The 8,939-nt window shown below is 41.0% G+C and overlaps 1 long non-coding RNA gene across 1 annotated transcript; it reads right to left on the reverse strand.

The window, feature by feature from the left end:
* Window positions 1-1,826: 1,826 nt before the first annotated feature.
* Window positions 1,827-8,176, reverse strand: LOC122483242. Its single transcript, XR_006297364.1, has 2 exons — window positions 7,763-8,176; window positions 1,827-2,004 (listed from the first exon to the last, which is right to left on the reverse strand). It is a non-coding gene; the product is annotated as an uncharacterized LOC122483242 (long non-coding RNA).
* Window positions 8,177-8,939: the final 763 nt, after the last annotated feature.

The raw sequence follows: 8,939 nt of genomic DNA on the forward strand, positions 1-8,939 counted from the left end.
CACTATAAAATGTAGTCTTTGTATCTTAGTAACCTGTTTAACATAAGGTTTGCAGACTACAAAAGCAGGCCTGAAATGGGTTCCCAACCAAATCTGTGGAAATCATATTGATCACATTCTGTTTATGCATTTGTTGGTAGTCATGTACTGGATGCCAGCATGTGCCAAGCAGTACGGTAGCAACCAAAGCAAATCCATTGGCATGGAGCTGGTATAAACTGCTCAATGTTGAAGGTAGAATGAAGATCACATAACCAACTTTTTCAATTAATGGAAGAATGACTTGAGCCCCCTAGTGCTAGATTAGTGTGGAATCTGGTATCCCTTTATTAGGGTCCCTTTCCCTTCTTCTAGATCTTCTGAGAACCCTGGAAGGTATACACTGACCATTTAGGAGGTCAGTGAGGTCAGTGTGTATATATACACACACAGATATATATGTATAAATGTACACAGATACACACATAAATATGCATATATATACACACATACATATTTGTATATATTTGCACATACACACTATTTACATCTATACTTATTTCTGTATTTATTTTTATATTGAAAACTATGAAAGCCTCCAATGACAATCTGACACTGTAAGATTCATTCCAGTTTCCTCCTCTTCCATATTTGTAACTGTCCGATAGTAAGAGAATTCCCATCAATAAATTTACTTATTTACTTACTAATTTTTTCTTACCCTGGTCCCCAACACCTATATGGTTCCCTCTTCATGCTTCTGGGGCTCTGGCACTTCATCCAAGCAGGAAGATGCTGCACTGAGACACAACCTCTCATCTTGCCTGGACACCCCATGGGGATACCCTCCTGATTCTGTTAGGCTCTGATGCTCCTTCCCAGGCCCCCACTGCATCATCCTCTGTGAATGCCCTTCTCACTCTGCTGAGGCTCTGACATCCATACCATCCAGGTAACTGGATCTGACATCACCCTCCCACCCAGGTACACTATTCATCCAGCTTAGGTTTTAACCCCACCCTGGGTCTCCATCTCCCCACCACCATATGACTGTCTACCTTGTTCAGGTCCAGTTAATGGCACTGGACTGAATTGTTTAGGAAGGAAAACAATGGAAAGAGGAGAGGGAAGAGGCAGAGAAAGAAAGAATCATCTGGGAGATCTGAATTAAGAATAGCTCTAGTGGAACATCAGTACCTGTGTTTTTAAATGCTCCCTCGGGAGATTCTAATAATAGCCATGTTTGGGGTCCACTAGATTTACAACTCTTATACTAGGAAGCCATATACTTATACTAGGAAGCTTATGCTGCAGAAACCAACCATTTTAACTAAATATTTACTAAATAATTTTACTATTTACTTAGTAAATTATTTACTTAGTAAATCTGTCCATGAGACAGATACATAGAAACATAGAAACATAGATACATAGAAAATAAGATACTATCCCTGCTCTGAGGAGCTAACAATCCAGAAGAGGAGACCGAGGTTGAGAAAAGGAACTAGCATACATGGAGTAACTCGTGGAAATGGGGAAATGTGTAAATGCTATGGGGGCAAAGTGGAAATTAGTCATTCTACCTGGGGAGTTGGAGAAAGCTAATAGTTGAGCGGGTTGTAAAGGATAAATAGGGGCACCTGGGTGGCTTAGTCTGTTATGTGTCTGACTCTTGATTGTGGCTCAGGTCATGATCCTGGGGTCATAGGATTCTCTCTCTCTCTCTCTCTCTCTCTCTCTCTCTCTCCCTCTCCCTCTCCCTCTCCCTCTCCTTCTCTCTCTCAAAAATAAATCATAAAGTTTTTTTTTTTAAAAAGAAGTTTACCAGGAGAAGAGGAAGAGGGAACTTGTAGCAGAAGGACCTGTTTATTTAAGGTAAGAACAGGTAAAAGCTGGGATCTTTATTAAACCAGAACCTGCCACGAACAGTATCATTTGAATTGGGATGTGAGTTAGTTGTTCAGATCAGTCAACACAGCATTACATGTTGGTCCGTTGAAACAGCCAGTCTCTTGAGGGCAATATCTAGGAAAAGGGCATAATCCTACGTCAGCCAGCTTGTTAGGAAAATCAATAAACGCTAATATTGAAAATTTTAAATATTCTAGAGACTATCCAGTGTAGAAAATTACAATGCCTGCCTGCATCTCCATCTCCCAGACATAACCACAGCAATAATTTGGTATATCTTCCTCAGAATGTTTCTATGCACAGACTGCCAATTATGTGTGTGTATGTTTACATCTTTCCCCAAAATAGAACTTAGGATATTTACCACTTAAACTTGCTATTTTTAATTTAACATTTCTTGGGTAGCCTTCTATATCACTATAAAGAATCTTACTTAGTTGTTTTTAAAAACATATTTTTACTTTATTGTAATCATTTTTCTTTATGTTTATTTACACACTACACAAATAAAATGTCAATGTAAAAAGGTGACATATGTAAATCAGTGGTGTGCTCTTATCTATTTACACTTCCTTTCTCAGAGGTAACCGTTGTTGTGTGTTGGCATATGTCCTACTTGTTCTTTATTCATTTACACACACACACACACACACACACACTCACACACATGTGTGTTTGGCGGGGGTGGGACTTCTTTCTCATAAATGGGATCATGGACAATGTTGTGTCTCAAGAATTATCAAATTTCAAAGGCTGAAAGAACACACAAGAAGGACTGCAACCTGTCCATTACTCCTGACCTTTTTCCTCAGTGCCCTCCAATCTCACTTGTATCATAGCCACTGCAAACATATCGTAGGCAATGGGAGCCGAGCCACATTAAAGGAAGAGGTGCATAAGAAGATCCCTTTGGGACAACTGACCCTTGGCACTCTTCTCTTGTGACTTTAGCGTTACAAAACCAAACTGAGAAGAAACAGATGGAAGAGAGAGGAGAGTAAGGGAAACACGATGAGCCCACTGGGCCCCTAAGTCTCTGGGGCTTCAGGTTTAGATATAGTTCTCACTAGGGATCTAGACTGCTTTGCCTCTTGTAGCCAGAGGGATGGAGTTTGAAGCATGTAAGATCTTGGAAAATGTGCAACTGAGCAAGGTCTAATCATCAGTGATTGGAAGAGAAATGTACAATAAGAGCCAACTGGGATTTAACTCAAAGGCGTTTTGAAAGCTTGCTTCAGTGAGTTAGAATTGCAGCCTTTTGCCCCAAATTTCTCCACAAATATTCTATAGGCGTTTTTTAAGCCCCAGAGCCCTTAACTAATGTTATTTAAGGCAATTTTATGTATCTAATTGTACAGATTCTTTTCTAACTTTTGAGCAAGAAATGATCCTTAAATCCCCTTGTGTCTACTGATATTTCAAGGTAAGAGAATGCTCTGGAATACTTCCCATTTTCCAAATGTAATATTTTCCAAAATAAATGTTGGAGTAACTGCATGGTTAATGCCATGTGAATATCTTAATTCACACAATAATATTCTGGAGTTTATGGAAGCTTGGCCTTTTTCCAGGAGGTTTGAAAGTCCAAAAGTGGGCTGTTTCTTCTCAGTGGGAGAAAAGGTGGAGGATGTGAATCACGATTGGTAAATTGGAGAGGAGGTCACAGGCTGAATGGCGCTAAGTAGGGGAAAGTGCAGTGCAATCTTCCATGGGAGGAAAGCCAGTTGCACAAAGGGGAAGGACTGGTTACCATTAAAGGCTTCAAAATTAGGGCCTTGGAGGAGAATTGAATGGGAAAGTTAACAACCCCTTGTTTCTCTTCCTCTTCTAGAGGATGGAGCTGTTGTAATGAGATCCAGGTGCCACCCTGGGATATCAGAGATCCCTATCTTTGTCTGTTTAGAAGCTCCCCAAACCTTCAATGCTGTAGCTCATATGCCCCCTCTTCCAAGGAGCCTGCCCTGATGGCCAGATTGCAGTCATCAGATGACATGACACTGTCAAGATGATCTGTTTCTTCGTCCTTTCCCCCCATGGTCTGTAAGATTCTTGAGACCAGGATGTAAAAGTCATGCAATAATTACATACTGAATGTTGACTGAATGAGCCTCTCTGACTGGAAATAATCCCCCCTCCTCTGGGCTCTCTTGGTGCTTTATACCTCACTCACATAATTTTTTACACATTCTACCTTGCATTCTCATCTGTACATTTTAACTCCACTATTAGAGTCAGAATTCTATCTCAAGAAAAAAGAGATAATGCATATAAAGTATTTGTGCCACATCCGCTGAATAAATGGTAGCTATTATTTTTTGTGTAATGAAGGTGCCTGAAGGAGCAGAAAATATCTTATTTTTTAAAAACAAGCTTCAGGAGCACCTGGGTGGCTCAGTCGGTGGGGCATCCGACTTCGGCTCAGGTCATGATCTCACAGTCCGTGGGTTCCAGTCCCACAACGGACTCTGTGCTGTCAGTTCAGATCCTGGAGCCTGCTTCGGATTCTTTGTCTCCCTCTCTCTCTGCCCCTCCCCCATTCACGCTCTGCCTCTGTCTCTCAAAAAATGAATAAATGTTAAAAACATTTTAAATAGATAAAAAAAAAAAGCTTCAGAAAATCACTTTGAAAAGATCTTTGTTTTGCAAGAGTCACTTGTTTTGCAAGAGTCACTTCTTTTTTTCTTTTAATGTTTATTTTTGAGACAGAGAGAGACAGAGACAGAGCTTGAGCAGGGGAGGGGCAGAGCAAGGGACACATGGAATCTGAAGCAGGCTCCAGGTTCCTAGCTGTCAGCACAGAGCCCTATGCGGGCTCGAACTCACAAACCATGAGCTCATGACCTGAGCTGAACTCACAAACCATGAGTTCATGACCTGAGCCGAAGTCAGTTGCTTAACTAACAGAGCCACCCAGGCACCCCACAAGAGTCACTTCTTAGTTTTGCAATGACAAGAGACCTACTGCCTTGGAAGAAGGAATAATAGGTTGTCTTAGTCTTGAAATATCTGTTCTTTCTCATCCCTCTTGAATAGAAAGCTGGGATTGGGGTTAGGTAGGAAAGTTGGTGCTGAGTTGCACAACACCAGGGGGCACCACTCATAGTGTAATCTGGTTGGGGTTTTTTGTTTGTTTGTTTGTTTGTTTTGAGAGAAAGAGAGTGTGTGCACTTGAGCAAGGGAGGGGCAGAGAGAGAGTGAGAGAGAAAAACCCAATCAGGCTCTGCACTGACAGGCTCTGTGCTGGGTTTGATCCCACGAACTTTGAGATCATGACTTGAGCCAAAATCAAGACTCGGACACTCAACTGACTGAGACACCCAGGTGCCCCCATATTGTAATCTGTTGTGATGAAAGTAAATATTCTTTGGAGATGTGCTTCAAGGGATATCCTTCCTTCTGAATAATATAAATGGTCAATATAAATGATGTCCCTAGAATTGTACAAGAAGGCAGCCCTAGGACAAAGAGAAGAGAAGAGAAGAAAGGGTCTCTGACCCTTTCTCTTTGAGGTTCACATTATCTCACCAGTTTTCTCAACCTGACTTCTGGAAGAGGGTTATGACCCTTTGGATCATGGAAATGTTTTGAATTCTTGAATAATTCAGGGGAGAGTAATATTGGACTTTCCAATGGTAAAGTATCTTCCTCTTTATTATCATCAGCTAGCTTTATACATTCAGAACATCTGCCACATAGGTGGCACATAATGGGCAATCCATGAAACCCAGAGATCTCTAGAAGTCTAATTTCTCAATAAAATTGAGAATTCAGGTCTTTCTAGATTGAATCTGGAGAACCCAGAGTCCGAGTGTGAAACAGTCTCCAAGGCCACCTTGAGAATGGACTTGAATCCCCACAGGAACACTAATCAAAATACCTTTCTGGGCAGGGGCACTTGGGCATCTGACTCTTGATTTTGGCTCAGGTCACAATCTCATGGTTTGTGGGTTCAAGCCCCACGTCGAGCTCTGTGCTGACACTGTAGAGCCTTCTTGGGATTCTCTCTCTCTCCCTCTCTCTGCCTGCCCCTGATCATGCTCTCACTCTCTCTCTCTCTCTCTCTCTCTCTCTCTCTATGTCTCTCTCAAAATAAAATAAACATGAAAAAAAAATTTAAATACCTTTCTGGGCCACCTTCAGCTTAGGTCAGAAACACTGAGGTGAATCTGGAACTCTCTTCCTCGCTGTATTTTACCTGTTGCTTTTTCTAAGGGTCCAAGAAGTTGAGGCTGATGTCTTACTTCCACTTTAAGTTCATTGCTCAATGCATATTAATTAATAACTAACCAGTTTTCTGCCTGAGTGCAAAGGTGTGATACTGAAAGAACTAGAGTAGCTCATTATCAACTGATTCCAGACATGAAATCAGAGTAACAATTCAAAGAAACTAGTTCCTTGTGATTTTGTGTATGTGCATGACTTTTATGATTAAAAAACCAAATCTACCATTGCAGAAGAAACATTCCATTTATACCTTTATAACCAGACAGATAAAAATATCCCCTGGCTTCACCTTCTCTTCTGGCCCGAGTGTGGAAGTCAAGGTCTTAGGCTTTGGGTCCGTCAGCACTAGGCTTGAATCATGTTTTTACAACCTCTTAGTTGGGTGATCTTCAGCAACTCTGCACTCCAAGCAGGCTCTGCACTGACTGAGTTTGATCCCATAAACTTTGAGATCATGACCTGAAGTATGTTTCTGAGGTATAAAAAGGGATTATAATTAAACATAGTTCATAAAATGAAATGAGAATTTATAGGTCAGGCACTGTGCCTGACACATAATAAATGTTATCTATCACTATTTATTATTATTCCCTTTATCACCTCTACTTCCTTCTTCTCCTTTTTTCATGTTCACACATGAACCCACTGCAATCTGCTGCCCGTGCTCCACACTCTGGATGTTGTTGTCAAGATCTTCAATAGCCTTCTCATTGCCAAGGCAATGAATACTTTGCATTGTTGCTTCTGCTTTCTCTGGAGTATCTGACATCACTGAACACTCTCTTCTTTTTGGAATTTTCTCCTCTCTTTGTTTCCAAGGCAATCCATTCTCCTGATTCTTCTGATGAATCTCGACATCTCCCAACTTTCTTAGCTGGCTTCTTCCTCTGTTGGTCAGCCCTTTCATGTTACCATTTGTAGATTCAATCCTCTACCTGTTTTTCCTTTTCACCTCATGCACTACTCCTTTGACTTCAGTTATGATCAATAATCTAATTACCCTTATTTACATTTATATTTGCAGTTCTATCTGAATCTCCAGACCTGCATGTTTGACATGTTTTTTTTTTTCAAATTTATTTATTTACCTTGACAGAGAGGGAGAGAGAGCGAGCAAATGAGCATGAGCAGGGAGGGGCAGAGAGAGAGAATCCCAAGCAGACTGCACTGCCAGCACAGAGCCTGATGTGGGGCTGGAACCCACGAACCAGGAGATGATGACCTGAGCCAAAACCAAGAGTCAGATGCTCAACAGAATGAGCCACCCAGGCGCCCCTGCATTTTTGACATCTTACTTGATGTCTGGATTTGCCTTGGGAACCACAACCTAGTGGATATAAAGTCCTCTCTCACCCAAACCAGCTCCTTTTCCTATGGTTCTTTTCCTGTTAGTGGTATTACAATTCCCCAGTCATTCAAGCAAGCTGACTTTATCTATGCCTTCTCTTCTCTCACCCCACCCTACCCCAATATCTGGCCATTCTATTCATTCTACCCTACGCAGCTCTCAATCTATCCTTTCTTCTCCATCCTCATTCCCACAACTTTGATTTAGACCATCCACCTCCTGCCCAAATAGCGCAGGAGCATTCTCAATTTTAGCTGCCATTTTGTGTTTCTAAAATACAAATATAATCATGTCACTTACCTGCTAAAGTCCTTTGCAGATTTCACCCTCAAAACTGGACAGAGGAGAGTAAGGCTGCTGGACAAAAACAGTAAGAGTAATTTGCTTTTTAAAAACAAGAGCAGACTCAAGGTCATCTCTATGGCAACCTTGTACTCACTTGTATTCTAATATGCTTTCTTAAGTGGAAAAGACAGAAATGGAGTTAGAACCAGCACCCTGGAATTCATATTCGCCTGGGACTGCCCACGGGAACTGTTCACGTGAATAGCATTTACCATGTGTGTTGTGGAATAAAGGGTTGAGAACTGCTGGTCTGTGTTTCAGTGATCGCCAACTTCCAAGATTTCTTCCTCTGCTTCCCTAGTCCATATGCATGCTGAGTTCCATGCTCAGGGATGATGGGGGCTTGCCAGTGACTCGTGATAAATAAATTTCACACCAGCATGATTTAATAATCTTCAAAGACCAATGAAACTGTCAAATAGATTAGAATATTAGCATTGTATTGAAGAACTCTTTTGCTCCTTGTTATTAAGCTGCACAGGAAGTCTAATTATAATCCTAATCATTGCTTTGTGAACCTGGCTAAGAAATTCTGTTACATGTTTCTCACAGTAAGAATGTGTTGCTGGTGGGAATGGAAATTGATAATGTCCTGTATCTGTCCACAGTAGGAAGAGCCTTGTTATTAGACCTGGAAATAATTCAACGTTTATCTCCAGAAAGGGAATTTCATCCCCGGGGCAATCCTGAGATGGGAAACATGCACATTTGCTGCTCAGACTCCTATTCTGTGCTTTGCAACTGAACAATCTCTCTTGGAGTTGTAATGTTTTTCTATCAATCAAGTTACAGTCAAATCCTATAGGTTTTGGGAACTTTCCTATCTCTAGGTGATTCTTCATGTCTGCTTTTATTCATTGTCTTTAGCATTTCAGAATTATATGGGTGGTTTATTTCACAGGTTTCCAACTTCTTGAACTTACGATAGACTTTAAGTTCCAACAACAACCAGTACTGACAACCAGAATGGAGGAATTAATCTTTTGAGGAAGTGACTGAGAGTGTCACAGAAGTGACAAATGAGTGGATTCTTAAAGGATGGATAGGGGTTTTCCAGGCAAAATGACTGGCATTTACAAAAAGACAAAAAAGCTTACAAAAGCATGCTATGTTTTGGGAATGCTCAGAAATT

The sequence above is a fragment of the Prionailurus bengalensis genome, chromosome D1, assembly GCF_016509475.1.
Source record: "Prionailurus bengalensis isolate Pbe53 chromosome D1, Fcat_Pben_1.1_paternal_pri, whole genome shotgun sequence".
Lineage (NCBI taxonomy): Eukaryota > Metazoa > Chordata > Mammalia > Carnivora > Felidae > Prionailurus > Prionailurus bengalensis.